Below are 17,976 nucleotides of genomic sequence, written 5' to 3' on the forward strand. Positions count from 1 at the left end.
CAGATCAAAATGGGAAACTACAGAGAAAGGTAGGTGTCGGACAGCGTCGCTGGTCTTCGTTGAATACTGATTAATTAGACAACAAAAATGAAATCTCTATATGTAGCTGCTCCGTGACAAGGTTCAGTCTTTGTAATTAAAGCTACCGGCCTACTTCCACCGGAAACACTACTGAGGTAACAACAAAGAATTTTCATGTACACAGTATATGTACATCAGAGACAATGGTGTTGAATCAAATTGTTTGTTCAAGTAACTGTAACTGAGAAAGTTAGTGAGGAGTATAACCGTATCTCTGGAGACTGAGCCTCTGTATAAATCAGGGTTGATGTGAAACATCAGCTCAGTGTCTGCCGGAGCTGTGAATTCAGGAGCAACAGGAATCACAGATTCTCATGAAATGGTGTATCCAGTCATCTGGCGGATACAAGACACTTAATATCCTATTATTTCAGCCTTTGGAATTCCTGGTAAGTCGCAGTGTCAGCTGCTGTTGGTGAGAAGTCATTTTCAATTCCAATGTTCTGATTGTCCTGTTACTGCCACATTCCAGTCCCAGTATTCCGCATTTCAGGTTTGGATTGGAAACAACGGGATGATGGATTCTGGGATCAGGATCTAAAACAAACGGCTGCAGGAGCTCAGGGAATCCGCCAACATCTGTGGAACTGAGTGGGTCAGGCAGCGTTCTACCAGCCATTTGGGATCCATAATGGGATGCTCGTGTTTCTGTATTTTTGGTCTTGTAGCGGCTGCACTGAATTTGCAAATATTGTGTTGAAACAGCCCGCGGACATTCAACCAATTGATTGATTGTCCGTATTTGTATATGAGCGATTGACTGAGTTAGGTGCGATGTTCAAACCATCGACTAGCAGAAACACTTTAGCAAATGTCAGGAGTTCCATAATGTGGATTTTTAATAACTTTGTGCAATATAACTGAGTATAAAGCAGTTGACGGAGAACACAATAAATTATTTGTTGAGCAGATTAGCACAAGCGACGTGGTGCTTCATCGTTATCCGTACTGTGAAATGTATTCTATTATATCTACATCTGACACCGTTACAGACATCTGACTGCGGCATCCAGTTTGCCACTGTACATTGAATTCCTCTCCGCTGCTTATCTGCGATGGATTCAGTGGGAGGAATGATGACTGTCGTGATGTTGTGTCCGAAATCAGTCAATGTGTTGTTGTAACTTGAGTGACAAGGCAAGAGCTGGAATAGGAAACAAACTCGGGGAATGCTGGAAACACGAAACGCCAAGCAGATTGTACAGAAAAAGAAACCAGTTAACACACGTGTCTGGGGTCTATCCGACAACAGTTCTGAGGACAGATATTTTACCAGTTTTTTTCCCACATATTCTGTTTTACCTGAATGAGCGTTTCCAGCATTTCCTGTTTTTGTTCCGTCCTTCGGTAGTTCTGTCCCTTATAGGGATCGCCATGGAAGTTGATGATTGTCTAATGGAAGAATCCCGTCATCAGCGTCCGAACGAGACGCGGAAGACACCGGTAGAAAATGTTCCATCCAGTAATGACTCAGAGGAGGTGGTTACCTAGTTTAAGCTTTCCTCTGGCATTTCACATTTTGATCATCAGTAAGTAATCCGAATTCAAATTATTTTACTGTGTAAAGTCGTTCTATGTCTCCGCCAGCTCTGCGCCCTCTCTCGAGCCTCCCGCCGCTAAATCCAAGAATTAAGTGGAAACATTACAGGTTCCGCTCAACTGCAGAATTGGCTTCTATTTGGATTTTCTCTAACTGCTGTTCCCTGTCTCTCTTCCAGCGAACTTGGTGGCGACTGTGATGCTGTCTCGGGAAAAGTGATGTCCCTCGAAATGTATCACTCTCTACCTTGTGGGAATGGCAGCGTCCGATCTCCTGGTCGTTATTTCGAATCCGCTGCTGAAGCGGACTGCTGAGATTTATTTTTCCCGGTCATTCCTGCTCATCACTGCTGTGTGCAGACTCGTCACGTGGTTGATGTTTGCGAGCACTGCGACCTCAGTCTGGCTGACTGTCGCTTTCACCGTCGATCGATTTGTGGCTATTTGCTGTGAGAAGCTGAAAACAAAATATTGCACCGAGAGAACGGCGGCTGTGGTTATCGGGACAGTGACTGTGCTGGCCTGTTTGGAGTCTGTACCCTGGGGCTTTGTGTACGAGTCGGGAGAAACAATCGATGCTGTTTCCTGGTATTGTATCTTAACAACGAGCTTCACAAGCTCTCCCTCAAGGGCCGCATTTGAGATTTTTCACCGCATTTTCTACCCTTGCGTCCCTTTCATTCTGATGTTGCTGTTCAATATTCTGACTGTCAGGCGGATTCTAGCGGCCAGTCGAGCCCGCAGGGGGCTCCGGGGTCAAAAGAGTGGAGAGAGTGACAAGGACCGGGAGATGGAGAACCGACGCAAATCCATCGTTTTGCTCTTCAGCATCACCGGTAGTTTCATATTGTTGTGGGGAACAATGGTGGTATTTTCTAACTATAGACGGATTACAAAGAGTTTTGTTTATTCTGTCACGGATCCCCGTTATGTCACAGACCACGCATCGACAATGCTGCAGATTCTCAATTCCTGCACCAACACCTGTATTTACGTCCTGACTCAGAGCAAATTCCGACAGGAACTAAAGAACGCGGTGAAATACCCACTGAATCTGATGTTGAAACTCATGAAACGTTAGAAATAAACGCTGTAAAGTATTACAATTTAGCTGCCTTCGTACGCCCTATTCTAGCTCCCCACTTGTGGGTAAATGGAAACAATGTGATGAACAGAGTTACAAAACAAACACAAGAAAATCTGCAGATGCTGGAAATACAAAACAACTCACACAATATCAGATCCTGATAAAGTGTCTCGTCCCGAACCGTCGACTGTTTACATTTTCCCACACACAAAATGCTGGAGGAACTCAGCAGGTCTGGCAGCATCTACGGAAAAGAGTAAATTGTCGACGTTTCTGGCCGACACAGTTCATCAGCATCCTGTCAACTGTTTACTCTTTTCCATTTTGTGTGTGTTGCTTAGAGTGACAAGACAGCCGTTTACAGTTCATCCCGACGGCATCATTGGCCTCACCTTCCCAAAAAATCCCCTTTGCCCCTCACGTCCTGCCCTGTTAAATTGAAGCTTGAGGCGAACCTGTTTCCCCTGCTTCCCGGTTCTGACAAAACTACCTGACCTTGGAAAATATTTTCGTCTGTGCAACCACTCCAGCTTCCATCACAACCCGTCTTTTCCTTCATACTCTTTTCTCCTCCTTCTCCACCTGAAAGTTTCCCTTCTCATTGCCACCTTGAACTACCTTTATGTAACAGATTTCTTTTTTACAATTGAAGACAAATACCATTACCTTCACTTGTAGCTCTGTGAGAAATATAGGGATAGAGAAAGACAGAGAGAGAGAGAGAGAGAGAGAGAGAGAGAGAGAGAGAGAGAGAGAGAGAGAGAGAGAGAGAGAGAGAGAGAGAGAGAGAGAGAGAGAATAGGGAGAGAGAGGGGACGGAAGATAGAGAAAATGGGGAGAGGGAGGGCAAAAGATAGAGATAAAGAGAGCGAATGAGACACAGTGAAGGAGTGAGCGGGAGAAGGATACAGCCCGAGGGCTGAGGGCGCGAAGGAAAGTGAGTGAATGAGACATCGCGAGTAAGAGGGTGCAAGGGAGAGCGTACGAGGGAGAGGACGTGAGAGAGGGTAAGCGTGAGAAGGAGTTATCCCGAGGGGGAGAGAGGTAATGAGACATCGCGATGGAGAGAGGGAGACAGAGAGAGAATGAGAACGGGAGGGACAGAACAGGCTGAATGACATTGTCAGATCTCTGTTTCCCTCGAACACTGAGATCGGCTTGTGTTTGTGGTGGATGATCAGAATTATTTTGATTCATGTACTACTACTATTGTAGATATTTGTTTTCCTTTCTGTACTAAAACCGTGCGAATTCTAATAAAGTGTTTTGTTTTTAACACGTGTGCAGTCGCCTTTGTTTGTGAACGCATACGTAAGTAACCTGGGCTGAATCAAAAATGAATACTGAATGAATTTTCAAACAATTTCCTTACAAAGAGGATATTAGCTAAGTTCATAAACATACAGGAAATAGAAGGATTTGGATCACACGCAGCAAACTCTTTTGCCGGGATATACAGACAGGAATATCTGTGCAAATGAGTGAGACTGCAGGAAAGTGCGTTACCTTCATCATGGTATGACCAAGGAGGTCTCTGAGAAGGTACAGACCATTCTGAAAGGGTAGGATGAGCAGCCAGATGTCATGGTCCTTATTAGAACTAACAACAGAGAGAAAACGTCCTGCAAGGAAAAGTTAGGGAGGTGAGCAGTAATTTAAAAAATAAAATCTCTGGGGTGGTGATTTCAGGATTACTTTCGATGCCACATGCTTGCGACGTAAGGGATCGAATGTTGGTGCAAATAAATGTGCGGCTAACAACCTGGGTCAGGAGGGAAGGCATCAGGAACGCTCATCATTAGGCTCTGTTTTACAGGGAGGATGGGTTACACTGAAGGGTAAATCATATTCTCACAGGGAATCTTGTCGGAGCCACCCTGATGATTTTTATCAAGTGGCATCTGGAGGATATGTTGGTATCCAGAGCTACAGGTAAGTTGGTTCATTGCTGGAAGGTAGAGATGAGGTCAAAGAACACCTAAAGGAAGTCAAAATGGGGTCACCTTAATGAGCACAGTGGGACCGAACGGCAACAGTCTTATTTCAGTGTAGGGTGTAAAACAGCTAAGGCAGACGTAGCTCGATCCTACATTTATACACGGCACAGTGATTGCATCCATTACAGAGATCTGGTTGGAAGAAGGTCAGGACTGGTATATAAATATTCCAGCATTTAGATGATTTATAGAGTCCAGAAGGAGCTAAAAGAGGTTGGGGAGCTGCACTGCTGATCAGGCAGAATGTCACAAACTCGAGCTCATCCCGGAAGCTCAACCAGTAAGACAATGTGGAGGGACTCAGGAATAAGAAAAGTGTAATACTCTAAGCCTTATAATAGCCAGTAAGAGAGGGAAACAGATATGTCAGCAGATTATTGACTGATGTAGGTGGTTCACTAGGGAGGGGGCATGAGATATTGTGGGAAATGAGCCTAGCGAGATGATTGGGGTTTCATTGAGATAGATTTGCAGATTATAATTCTGGAGGGTTCCCTGTGGTTATTATGAAGGATAAGTCTGAACCTGCAGGTGGACGATTTAGAATCAGGTTTATTATCAACGGCATGTGACGTGAAATTTGTTAATTAGTAGTGATAGTTTAAGGTAAAACATAATGTCGCACAAAAAAAGAATAATAAATAAATAATATATAAATAACAGTATACATATATTGAAAAGATTAGAAATTGTGCCAAAAAAAAAACCCAGAAATACTATATATTAAAACAAGCCAGATAGTGTCCAGGGTTCAATGTCAATTTAGGAATCGGATGGCAGAGGGGAGAGGCTATTACTGAATCACTGAGTGTGTGCCTTCATGTTTCTGTATCTCCGACCTGATGGTAACAGTGAGAAAGGGGCAGGCCTTAGGTGCTGAAGGTCCTTAATCATGTATACTGCAGCTCTGAGACACTGTTCCTTGGATACTTTGTAGGCTTGTTCCCAAGCGGGAGCTGACTAAGTGTACAACCATCTGCAGCTTCGTTCGGTCCTGTGCAGTAGCCCTCCATACCAGACAGTGAAGCAGCCTGTCAAAATACTCTTCATGGTACATCAATTGATGTTTCTGAGTCTATTTGTGGACATAGCAAATCTCTTCAAACTCTAATGAAGTATAGCTGCTAATTTGCTGGTATTTAATTAAATTCATTCTTCCCTCTACCAGTGAAATCTTCCCCGTGCCACTGGCTGCAACACAAGCCCGAAGCACGATCGATCCATCCCCGTGCTTAAAAGCTGGAGGGGGGTTCTTTTCATGAAATACTTCACCCTTTTTTCTCCAAACATACATTTTTTTGCGGCCAGAAAGTTCTATTTTAACTTCATCAGTTCACAGGACTTGTTTCCAAAATGCATCAGACTTGTTTAGATGTTCTTTTGAACATTTTTTATATAACGCTTTGGCCGCGAAGAGAGGGAAAACTCTGATTTCAAACTCTGCTGCCTTGCGGCCATACCCACTCATGGGAAAGGCTTCGGGAGTAAACCCTGAGGACAAATCCGGAGCTGGAGTCTCTAAGGCAGTCCGACGTTGCCTTCAACCTCGATCTGGAAACTCCTGCGACGACATTGGTGCCAAGCTGCATCGGCCCTTGCCCTTCACTTGGACAGCATCGGTATCTGTTGTGTGTTTTATTCATTAAAAGTGATAACCACATATATAAAATAGAATACTACCTTTCTTTGCATGCAGTTTGCCATGAAATGAATGGACAGAACATGGAATATGAAACCAATACAAACTCTCATTTGGCACCAGTATATCTAACGTTTGCCTTGCAACCATTACATGTTGCGGTGGTTCCTTCGGACACCAGCTCCTCTGTGCCCTCTGCTGGCAGGTGGCTATAACACAAAACCCAGCTCCTCTCTGCCCTCTGGTGGCAGATGGATATAACACAAGACACAGCCCCTCCGCATCACACTCCCCACCATGCCCTCTGTGGCAAGTGGCTGATTTATTGACCCCACTGACTCTCTTTGTGTCATTTTCCGACCAAGGTGTCTGGATGTTTCGTTCACGTCATCGTGCAAGATAAACAAACCCACAACCTGACATCCTCACGACACGGTTGACGGCATTCCAGACTGCAGGGAACAATGTTTATTTGTGTAGTTGATGGTCATTCCGTTTCAGTCTGCAAGAATGTGACAAGTGGTTTCCTATTTAAATATTTTCTCTTTAATTTGGCTCGGATGCGAATTTCCAAAAATGTTCTGTTTCTATTCAGGACTAATGTGCTGTCTTGTGTTTGGTGAAATATTTACTTCTTCCGCCTTTACATCGGCCTCTTAAACTGATACAATGATTTTATATTTAAAAAAAACTATTGTATTTCTTTGCCTTAAACTCCTTAAATTTCACAAGGCAATGGTGCGGGACCGTCAGACAGTCACGTCTCCTTTACTCCCTGACGCAGCTCCCCACAATGAGAATAAATCGAGGAGAGGTCACGCATATCTTCATATACAAAAGGGATCAATGGGGATGCGTAGTGATCGAGAAGAGAAACTGAGGTTAGGTGAGCGACCAGGATCGAAATGAATGGCGGAAATGGCTCGAAAAGCCGAATAGCATATTCCGACTTCTATTGTCTAGCTTCCAACATCCAACCTTTGCGATCAGAATCTCAGACAGAAGATAGCATCGTTCATGTGACAGTGGTGACGTGGCTCAGTGGAGGGGCGCATGTGTGAAGTCCAGGGTTCAAACCTCCCATTTCCACATTGTTGTTTGTGAAGTTTGAAATCTGGGCGGAAAATCCCAGATGAAGAAATTTCTCGCACTATGGTTGGCCTTTCATTGCCGTCGTAAAGGCGCCACGATAACCCTGTAACCCGTGGGATAGTTAAGAATGGTTCCTTGCTGCATATCAGTCTTCGGTAGGGAAATTCTAAAAACGCCCCCACTTTTAAGGAAGGGACGAAAGCTCGGTCGTGGTGTTCTGAACATTAGAGCAACAACTACAACTCTCATTGAAACCTACTGAATGATGAAGAACCAAGATTATGTGGACGTGGAGAGGATGATTCCTATGGTGGGGGTGTCCAGAACTGGAGGGAACAGCCTCAAAATTGAGGGGGGACCTTTTAGACTGAGGTAAGGAGGATTTTGCTTTTACCCAGAGAGTAAGAAATCTGTGGAATGCGCAGGCAAGTGTATGGGGTTGAATGGGATCCGTAATCAGCCGGGATGGAATGGCGGAGCAGACTCGATGAGCTGAACGACTGATTTCTGCTCCTATGTCTTATGGTCTTATAGTCTAGCTAACTCCCGATGAAGGGATGGTTTGAAGTCTGTGATTGTGATGCGGAAACCAAGTCAGCATCTAAACCCGCGAGTTCCGTTCACAGGGAGACGAGGTGAACTTCTGGTTCAACTTGGAAATCCAACATTTACTCAATGATCAGGACAGGATTGGAACTTCAATGGGACCTCGGGATTGATCGTAGTGATTCCCGAGTGTGGCTCAAAATGTCGTTATTGATAAGAAAAACTCACAAGAGTGATGAATTGTCCATGTTAATATTTAAATAAGAGAAACCACATTCACTGGCAAATATCGGGAACGAGGTGCAAGATGGGGAAAAGCATAAACGACATGGAGAGAATAACAGGGTGGTCCAGAAAGTAAGGAAGACAGAAACGAAAATGGAGACAGAATTAAGGACAGAAAGTGAAGTAAATGGGTAGGAATAAGGGGGAAATATGGAATTGATGCAACATGGACAAACACGGAGGGAGACCCAGACATATACAGACGTAGACACAGACACAGACATATACAGACACAGACACAGACCCAGACATGTACAGACACAGACACAGACCCAATCATGTACAGATACCGACAAGACCTAAACATATACAGGCACAGACACAGACATAAACAGAAACAGACACAGACATACAGACACAAACCCAAACATGTACAGACATAGACAAGACAAAGACATATACAGACACCGACACATAGACAGAAACGGACAGAGACAGAGATGCAGACATCATACAGACATAGACATACAGACACAAACCCAGACATGTACAGACATAGACAAGACAAAGACAGATACAGGCACCGACACAAACATAGACAGACACAGACACAGACACAGACTGAAATATAGACCCAGACATATACAGATACGCAAAAACACATACACATACCAACACACACAAACGCAAACACACACACAATGATACACGCGCATACACAAACAAACGCAAGAGGTTGCACATCATTCATGGGAGAGCAATGCTATTTTTTTTCCCACAGCAGAGTGGCGCAGCGGAAGCGTGCTGGACCCATAACCCAGAGGTCGATGGATCGAAACCATCCTCTGCTATCTCAACTGCTAACAACAACAATTTTCCGTCAGTGCACTTTAAAACACGACGGCATCCCATCATTGGCAGATGCAAGGAAATCCACTGGCTTTCGGCTGGACTGTACTTTTATATGTTATCCTTTTTTAATTTTTGCGGAGGTTTCTGTTTGGTTGGAAAGATTAACAGATTGAGGTAGCTTAATGTCATCTATTCTCTGCAGAATAAACCCGTGTCCTGTATATAAAAAAAAATGCTGGAAACACACAGTGGATAGGCAACATTTGCAGAAAGAAGAGATTTGATGTTTCCGGTGGATGCCCGTTCGTCCCAACTGGAAAAGAGAGAAAATAAACAAAATGCTGGAGGAACTGAGCAGGCCAGGCGGCATCTATGGAAAAGAGTACACTCACGTTTCTGGCAGAGACCTTTCATCAGGACTGGAGAAAAAGATGAGAAGACCTTGCAGAGGAGCTTCTCTCTCTCTCTCTCTCCACCCCCACCCCCCTCCCGCCCCCGCTTTCCAAATCGTTCCCTGCATCGATTACTCAGACAATAAATCCTGTTGGGAAATTGTCTTCATCCCAACGCATAATCAGGCACAAACGGGAGCGTGTCCTCTGGCCAGTGCTCGACAAAGAAGCAGCTGAATCGGAAAGGTTTCCCGAGGCCTCTCCGGTCTCAGGGGAACAAATGTAAAATGTCTGAAAAGCGCCGGTTTCGCAGTCCCCGAACGAATGTTGATTTGACCCCGTGAAACCTCGTGTGTTCGGACATCTGAATGACAGATTTACTTCCGCGCTGGTTTCTCGTCACTGGTTAATATACCCGCCCGTCACGGAAAACGGGTTGTCATTTCCCCCAAGAGGAATTAGTTTTGCTATTTCCATACTAAACGTGATTTCAAACCGAATTTTCAAAACAAAAAGAAAAGTGTTAAGGAGGTTAAGTCGGAGTTTGATGTTGAAATGATCTGCTCATCAGGGATGTGGCACAGTCCGGTCTGCAGTGACCCCGGGAAGGGAGAATCTCGCGATCGGTGTTCTGCTTCTTCAGATATCCCCTCAGCGACTCTGTATCTCAGCCCATTCAGCGGAACAATGTTCACTAAAATATTTGCTTCACCCACCTCTACTATACTTTAAACTTTAAGCAAAGGCCGGTCTTACGCACGATTTAAGGAGTCCGGTTCAACGAGTTAGGAAGGAGGAGAGAGTGAAACCGACGCCTTCGCCGAGCTCAGGCCACCCGCCAGAGACTGAGTGAGATTCTCTCCTCCAACTCCACGCCCAGAGCTCAGGGTGAAAGGTCATCGACCTGAAACGTGAACTCTGTTTCTCCCTCCGCAGACGCTGCCTGAGCTGTGGAATATTTCCGGCAGTTTCGGATTTCACTTCAGTAATTGTCCTGTTTTTGCTTACCCCGGGATCGATACACTCCCCATACGTTCCGGGACACAGTGACCACATTCCATGTAAAATGCCCTTGTGCCTGGCCTGCCCAGTTGTGAGGAGTGTGTAGTTGTGGCCGAGTCGTTTGCAGATGCTGTATAAGTTTATTGGGAGTTCCCCGCGAAGCTTCTAAATCGGAGAAATATTTGTTCCTCACGTTTTCTTTTTATGGTGTCCTCGACTCTCTAATGGAAATCATTCATTCCCGCAGATTATGAAAATCGGTGTCCTAGCATCGACTAATAGTCAACATCGTCAAACGAAGAAATGGGCCATTTAATTTTTCTTTTACCCTCTGTTTTGGCGCAATCGGTGAGAGCGTTCGGCTGTTAACCGAGAGGTTGGTGGTTCGAGCCCAGCCAGGGTGTCTGGTGATCCAGCAGCTTTTTCGGTGCATTTCATTGTCTGCTGGGATAGTGGGTGGGGGGTGGGGAATGGGGGGGATGCTCCCTTTCTGCTGCCGTACAGAGTTCAGTGGGGATTTAAATTGTTTTATTTTTTCCAGATACAATATGTGACAAAAAGCATCTCTTTCATACTTTTCATAGACATCAAACTCTTACTATCTCTGCTTTCAGTTGGTCCCGACGAAGGGTCTCGGCCCGAAACGTCGACTGTACCTCTTCCTATGGATGCTGCCTGGCCTTTTGCGTTCACCAGCATTTTTTATGTGAGTTGCTTTCATAGACATCATATCATGACACAGAGCATTGTCTGAGAACAAGGTTCATCATTAATTAAATGCAGAATAAAGTGAAGCAGCCACAGAGAAAGCACAGTGCGGGAAAATAATAAGGTGGAGAGTCGTGACGAGGGAGATTGTGAGGCATCCATCTTTTTTCACGAGGAGACCATTCAAACTATGCTTCAGAACATGGCATATGCTTTCTTTTCCGTGATCATTCTGCTGGAGTCTACTTGGTTTCATTCCACAAAAAAATTTTCATGGTGTTCGGGAAGAGATCTGAACAAGGATCAAGTATGATCGCACTGGATGGTGGAGCAGACTCGGGGCCGAATGACTGTGGCCATCAGCCATTGTCTGTGTTGCACTGCTCAGTTGTGATATGCAGGAAGGTTTGGACCTGAACACTTCTGCATTTCAATTGGGGATGTAGCTCAGTGGAAGAGCGCAGGCTTTGCATGTATGAGGTCCCGGGTTCGATCCCCGGCATCTCCACGCCAGTGAGCTGGAATTTTGGACAATCATCAGGTTTGCAGTCGGCACAATGATCGTACAGCGGTACCGCGGCACCATAAACCTTGACGTTGAGTCTCACCGCGGACAAGACTAAAGAGATGATTCATTAGGAAGGTGCAGGCTGACCGCTCATTACCGCAAATAAACGGCTCCTCGAGAGAGACAGAGCGGACCACCAAACCCGCCGCCTGAACGCCACAGAGAACAGCAAGAAAGCGCACCGGTGTGTCCACTTCCTGAGGAGACTGAAGCCAGTGAGACTTCCCCAAACTTCATTCTAAAATGCTTTTATTTCACAGGAGCGTCATTGAAAGAGCTCTAACCACTTGCTAAATCGTCTGGAACGAGAATCGTAAGGAATCCGACGGCAAGTCCCTGCAGAGGAGAGAGAGGCTGCGACAGCAGTTCACTTTCACATTGAGACCCAGTGATTTGTGGTCCATTCAAAACTGACGGAATTCTGACCTTCATTGGATCATATGGACGGATGGGAAGGTGAATGAGACTCGGGAATGGACAACATTAATCCCGGAGTGCGGGTGTGTTCTCCGGTTCACCTCAGACTGCGGTCGCTGCTGGTCACGTCGAGACTGACCGACGTAGCATCCACAAAATGCAGCAGGAACTCAACGGGCATCTGCGCACGAAATATGGACTGTTTCCTCCTCCCCAGAGATGCTGTCAGACCTGGTGACTTGCCCCGGCATTCTGTGTTCTGGATTTGCAGCATCTGCAGAATCTCCTCTGTTTATAACCTAAATAACAGTCAGCAGGCAAAGAGAATCTCCCGCTGTATATTGTAGACCACATCCATGGCTACAACTCGAAAGCTTATAAAGAAACTCCCATCGGGGTCTTCTTACCCGAACAGCTTCTTAATCCCCGCAGAAGGATTCTACATCTCCCGATCCTGCTCCGCTCTGACTGAGACTCCATCCAATTCAGTGACTGATTTCCTGGTGAAAGGTCATTGAGCTGAACGTGAATTCGGTTTCTCTTTTCACAGCCGCTAACAGATCTGCTGAATATTTCCAGCAATCCCCGATTTTAGTTCAGGATCAACCCTGTTTATCTGACTCTGGGATTTGAATCTACCTGTGAAGAACTTGTAGTCGTGGCCGAGTGGTTAAGGCGATGGACTAGAAATCCATTGGGGTTTCCCCGCGCAGGTTCGAATCCTGCCGACTACGTGTTTATATCGGTTTTGACTCCCTGATCCCTCCCAGGGATACAGATTGTAAAAAGCCAGTCGAAGCACCGATCTCTGTTCGCCGCCTTCAGGAAGTGTCCATGTGTTTTGCATTTATTCAGGTGGCCTCTACTATGCAATCGGTCAGCTGCTGTTCGGCTGTTATCCGAAATGGTGGTGCTCCAAACTATCCAGGCACGCTTTTGATCCAGTGGCCTTGGCTGTCCGTTTTGTGCCGTCCGTGCTGTGCCTAATACATTCACTTAAAGATTTAAAAAAATCCACATATGGAAAACAGAACACTATCACGACCTGCCTTGCTTACATTCATGTTGACATAAACTTAATATATTGTACATGGACGATCAAACAACAGAAACTCTTACAGGGCACCAGTGTATTTCATGTTTAATTTTATGTTATCGCCAGTTGAACCAGAGGGATAAATTCATTCAACCTCACTCACACCAACACTGTTTCCACAACTCACTTTCAAACTCGACATTTCGTGCTATCGACAATATTCCTTTGTTGTTATTGTTGTTATTATTATTATTATTACAACGTTTGTACTTTCTGAGCTCAAGCCAGTAAAACCAGAAGTCCGGGTGAACTGAAGTGTAACAGCGACAGGGGAAGCACAGTGCAGGTAAATAATAAGCTGCAGTATCATAACGAGGTGGATTGTGAGGTTAAACGTACACATTATCGTACTAAGAAACCATTCAATAGACAAAACAGCTGGACTGAAACTATCCATGAGTTTGTGACACGTCCTTTCAGGCTTTTGTGCTTTCTGCCCGATGGAGGAGGGAAAGGAGCGGGGTTGTCTTTGGTCAGGAATCTGTCCGTTCGATATGACCGGAAATTGCATTTCCTGCAGCGGAGTCCTTGAAACTAACGGACTTGTTGGGACTAATGTTGTGTTTTTCATTTGGCCAACACTGCACCCAATAATTAAGAAAATTATTGAGAAAACCAGAGTAGGGATGAAGAGGAAAATCCCCTTCATTCACCCACCCAGAAACAAAGTTCAGACAGGTGACCATTAAATAGGAAAGGTATGTCTTACTTTGGAAATAGAGCCGAACAACTAGAACAGAACCTAATTTCCCAAATAGAAACACCTAAACAGAATAGAGAGGGATAAAGTTCGAAATTATAACTCCACAATTGATAACCACTCGGAAGAATAGATTCGTAACGATCAGTTTGATCCAGACGCAACACTCACCCCAACCCCCCAGCTTCCCCCCATGGGAAAAATGCATCCCGATGAACACAAGTACTCTTCTCGACAGGGTGCCAAGCTCACCCCACATCACCAGCTCTAACTCCCACCACCCAGCGGACATCCCACAACCCTAACCCCCAACCTAATCCTAACATCCAAAGGATCACACACCCTAGTTAACCCTGGACACACCCCAACAAAGGGACCTACTTAACACTGGGCCCCATGCTCCTTTTCTCCGCTCCTCCAAATGCGGAGGCCTGCATCCATATTCCTCAGCCATATCCCTAAACATAAAAACTTCACCCATCCTACACACCCCCATAAACCTGAGCCCTCTCTCCACCGGGGGCCAAGTTCACGCCACTTCATCATCAGACCGGGTGCTCTTTCAACTCCTCCCACCACCACAAAGTCCTGTGGCCCCTCCACCCAGCCATACACCTAAGTATAACACCTCCAACCCTCCTGCACACCCCCATAAACGCGGGCCCTCTCCCCACCAGGGAGCCAGTTTCACCCCACATCACCAGCACCACGACACCTGATAAACATTCCCAACCCTACACTTCACCCTAATTCTAACTTCCAATGGACTGCGCACCCAAACTAAACCGGACAGCACCCAAATAACCCAAGCCACACCCCACAAAAGGGCTTACCTGACAGTCCTTTGCCCTACACCTAAACGTAACATCTCCAACCCTCATACATACTCCCTTAAACCCAAGCCCTCACCCCATCAAGGGGCCAAATTTACCTAATATCAGCAGCAGTTTGATTCCTGTTTCAGACCTGCCCCCTATTGCAAGGTCCCGCAGAAACCTTCACCCCGTCCCCTAAATGCAGTTGCCACCCCATCCCACCTCCCTTCGCCGTGAATCCTCCACCCCCATTACCTAACTCTACCCCGGGTCTGTCCCTCCCCACAACTCCCCTCAATTAGCTACTGCACAGCCCCCAGATCACAGCACCCAGTCCCTATAAAACCCCCACTCCCAAAGCACTATCCATAAGCAATAACTCCACCATTTTAACTTAAACTCCAGCACGGAGGTTAACGAGCAGGAAGAACCCAATAAAGGCAAGTCGGGGACCGAGACGATGACAACGTGGGCCAAAATCAAAGTGGCAGGGTGAAGTGATACTGCATCTCCAGTACGAGATCTACAAACACTAGAGGGATAGTTTGCCCACTTCCCATATACTCGCATCCTGACCCATCTTCCACTCTTTCCCATTCTCCTAATCTCTCTAAGTCCTCCTGTAGACTCCCTATTTCCTCAAAACTACCTGCCCCTCCACTATTTCTGTATCGTCTGTAAAATTGGCAACAAAACCGTCAAATCCATCGTCCAAATCATTGACATGTAACATAAAAAGAATCGGTCTCACCACAGACCCCTGTGGAACACCACTAGTGACTGGAAAAGGCTCTCTTTATTCCCTCTCTTTGCTTTGTGCCAATCAGCCACTGCTTTATCCATGCTGGTGTCTTTCCAGTATCACCATGGGCGCGTAGCTTGTTAAGCAGCCTCCTGTGTGGCATGGCACCTCGTCAAAGGCCATCTGACAATCCAAATACACAACATCAACAGATTCTCCTTTGCCTATCTTGCTTGTTATTTCTTCAACGAATTCCAACAGTTTTGTCAGGCAAGATTTTCCCTTCAGAAAACAATGCTGATTGCGGTCTTTTTACCCTTGCAGTTCCTTAGCTCTATGCAAAATGGTTCAACATCTTCTGACCCTATGTCACTTCTTTCTAATGCTTTCATTTCATTTTTACCAACAGGGCAACGCCATCCACTATGCCTTCCTGCCTGTCCTTTTGATACAATGTGTATCCTTGGATATTAAGCTCCCAGATATAATCTTCTTTCAGCCACAAATCAGTGATGCCTGCAGCATAATACATGCCATTCTGTAACTGTGGTACAAGTACGCCGATCTTATTATGTATACTGCACACATTCAAATACATCAACTTTAGTCTTGTATGCTGATTTTTTGATTTTGTCCCCCCTTTATGTTGCAAATCACCCCGTTGACTGCAATTTTGCCCTACCATCAGCCTTTCCTTACTAAGAGTCTCTCTACACATTGACTGTGTTTGTAAACTACCTCGTGTTCTGCACTCTCACTCCGTTTCCCATCCCACTGCCAAGTTAGTTTCAACCCATCCGAGCTGTATCTCTGGTTAGTGCAGAAGGTGGTGCTGAGGTATAAGACCAGCCGTGACCTTATCGAACCATGGAGCAGGCGCAAGGGTCTGAATGAGACAAGGATCAGGAGCAGAAGCAGTAGAGGACAGTGACGTATCGGGGGAAGAAATATTGTTCAGCACCATAGCAAACAGATAATTCACCTGGCGCTGATAAACACATCCAGGCCGGTTCAGAGGAGGATGGGTGGAAACAGCAGAGACTCTGCACATCATTTCCCAATCTCTCTGGCTGCGGGAGGATTGAAGGCTGCTGACATTGTGTCCATGTTTACAAAAGCAAATGGGGATGGGCTGAGTAATTACCGGCCGGTCAACTTCCAGGCAGTGCTCAGAGGATTACTGGAGATAATTCCGAGCGACACCAGGAATCATTGCTGAGAGAAGATTTATTCTCAACATCGGAAGGTTGGATGTTGTTTGATTATTTTTCAGGAGAGTTGGTGAAGAGAGTGAAGATTAATCCTGGCAAGTGTGAGGTCAAATGTGAAGGGAACATAACATTTAATGGCAGGGCCCTTACAGCATTACTGCACAGTTTGATCAGGGGGTCTAAGTTGCAACACAGACAGGCAGAGTGGTAAAGAATGTGTACGGTATGTTCGCCGTCATCATCAGAAACACAGAATACAAGGGTCAGGAAGTCCTGACTCAGATGTAGAGTTTCTGCTCAGGCTACATTTGGAGTGTCATGTGCAGTTCTGGTTGCAGGAAGAATGTGGAGGCTTTGCAGAGGGTTCAGGAGAGGTTTATCAGGATGCTGCCTGGACTAGGGAGGATGTGCTGTGAGGACCAGTGGGACAAAATTGGATTGCTTCCTCTGGACCATTGGACCTGAGGAGAGACCTGGCAGAATTTCATAAAACTTTGAAAAGCATTGTTAGATTCAACAGTGCGCCTCTTTTTTTTTTTTTCTGAGAGTTAACACATCACATACTTGAGGACATAGCTTTAAGGGGAGAGGAGTAAAATTTAAAGTAGGTGTTTTACAGAGTGGTGGGTGCATGGATCACACTGCCTGGGATGGGAGTGGTCGCAAATTTGTCAGCTTTTTAATACCAGATCAATTTGCAGGAATTGGGGGATATGGATCCTGTGCAGGCAGAAGGGATCAGTTTAATTTGGAATCATAGTCGGCTAAATGCCCTGTTCTAATGCTCAACTGTTTGATGTCTGTACGGTGTGCTTGATGTACTCCACATGGATGTCAGCAGCGTGTTAAACAAATCCCACAGGGTAGAGTGATCCCATAGGATCTAAGGCAAAGTGACGTTGGATCCCACTCTGTCTCAGTGAGAGGGAGTGAGGGGAACTCCTGACAAGTGTTTTAGTGCCTGTTTGCAGTGGGACTCTCTGGAACCAGTGCCGAGGCCCTGCATTTGATGGGAAGGGAAACTCTGCTGTCTGTGTGGGCACCTGATGAAGGAGTTTGCAGATGTGACAATATTTGTCCATGTGGGTGACTATGAGGAGGAAAGCGTCAGTGGATTGAGCAGGTGGGCAGGCAGGAGGCACATGGAATTGTAGGTGGGGAGGACAAACAAGGCCGGGGGCACACAGTACATGGGAGAATATGGAGAAGTGTGCAGGGGCAGAGGGACCCTGGAGAGCATGAGGACAGGTCCCTGAAAGCAGTCAGC

At 45.8% G+C, this 17,976-nt stretch overlaps 1 protein-coding gene and 2 non-coding genes across 3 annotated transcripts in view; 2 read left to right on the forward strand and 1 right to left on the reverse strand.

Moving 5' to 3' along the window:
• The window catches only part of LOC140188855 (uncharacterized), a 631,689-nt gene that overhangs the window by 166,723 nt on the left and 446,990 nt on the right, over window positions 1–17,976 (reverse strand). The window lies entirely within an intron of this gene.
• On the forward strand, window positions 11,597–11,668 carry trnaa-ugc (transfer RNA alanine (anticodon UGC)). Its single transcript has one exon. It is a non-coding gene; the product is annotated as a tRNA-Ala (tRNA).
• Window positions 12,798–12,879, forward strand: trnas-aga (transfer RNA serine (anticodon AGA)). Its single transcript has one exon. It is a non-coding gene; the product is annotated as a tRNA-Ser (tRNA).

This window comes from Mobula birostris, chromosome 28 (assembly GCF_030028105.1).
Source record: "Mobula birostris isolate sMobBir1 chromosome 28, sMobBir1.hap1, whole genome shotgun sequence".
Classification (NCBI taxonomy): domain Eukaryota; kingdom Metazoa; phylum Chordata; class Chondrichthyes; order Myliobatiformes; family Myliobatidae; genus Mobula; species Mobula birostris.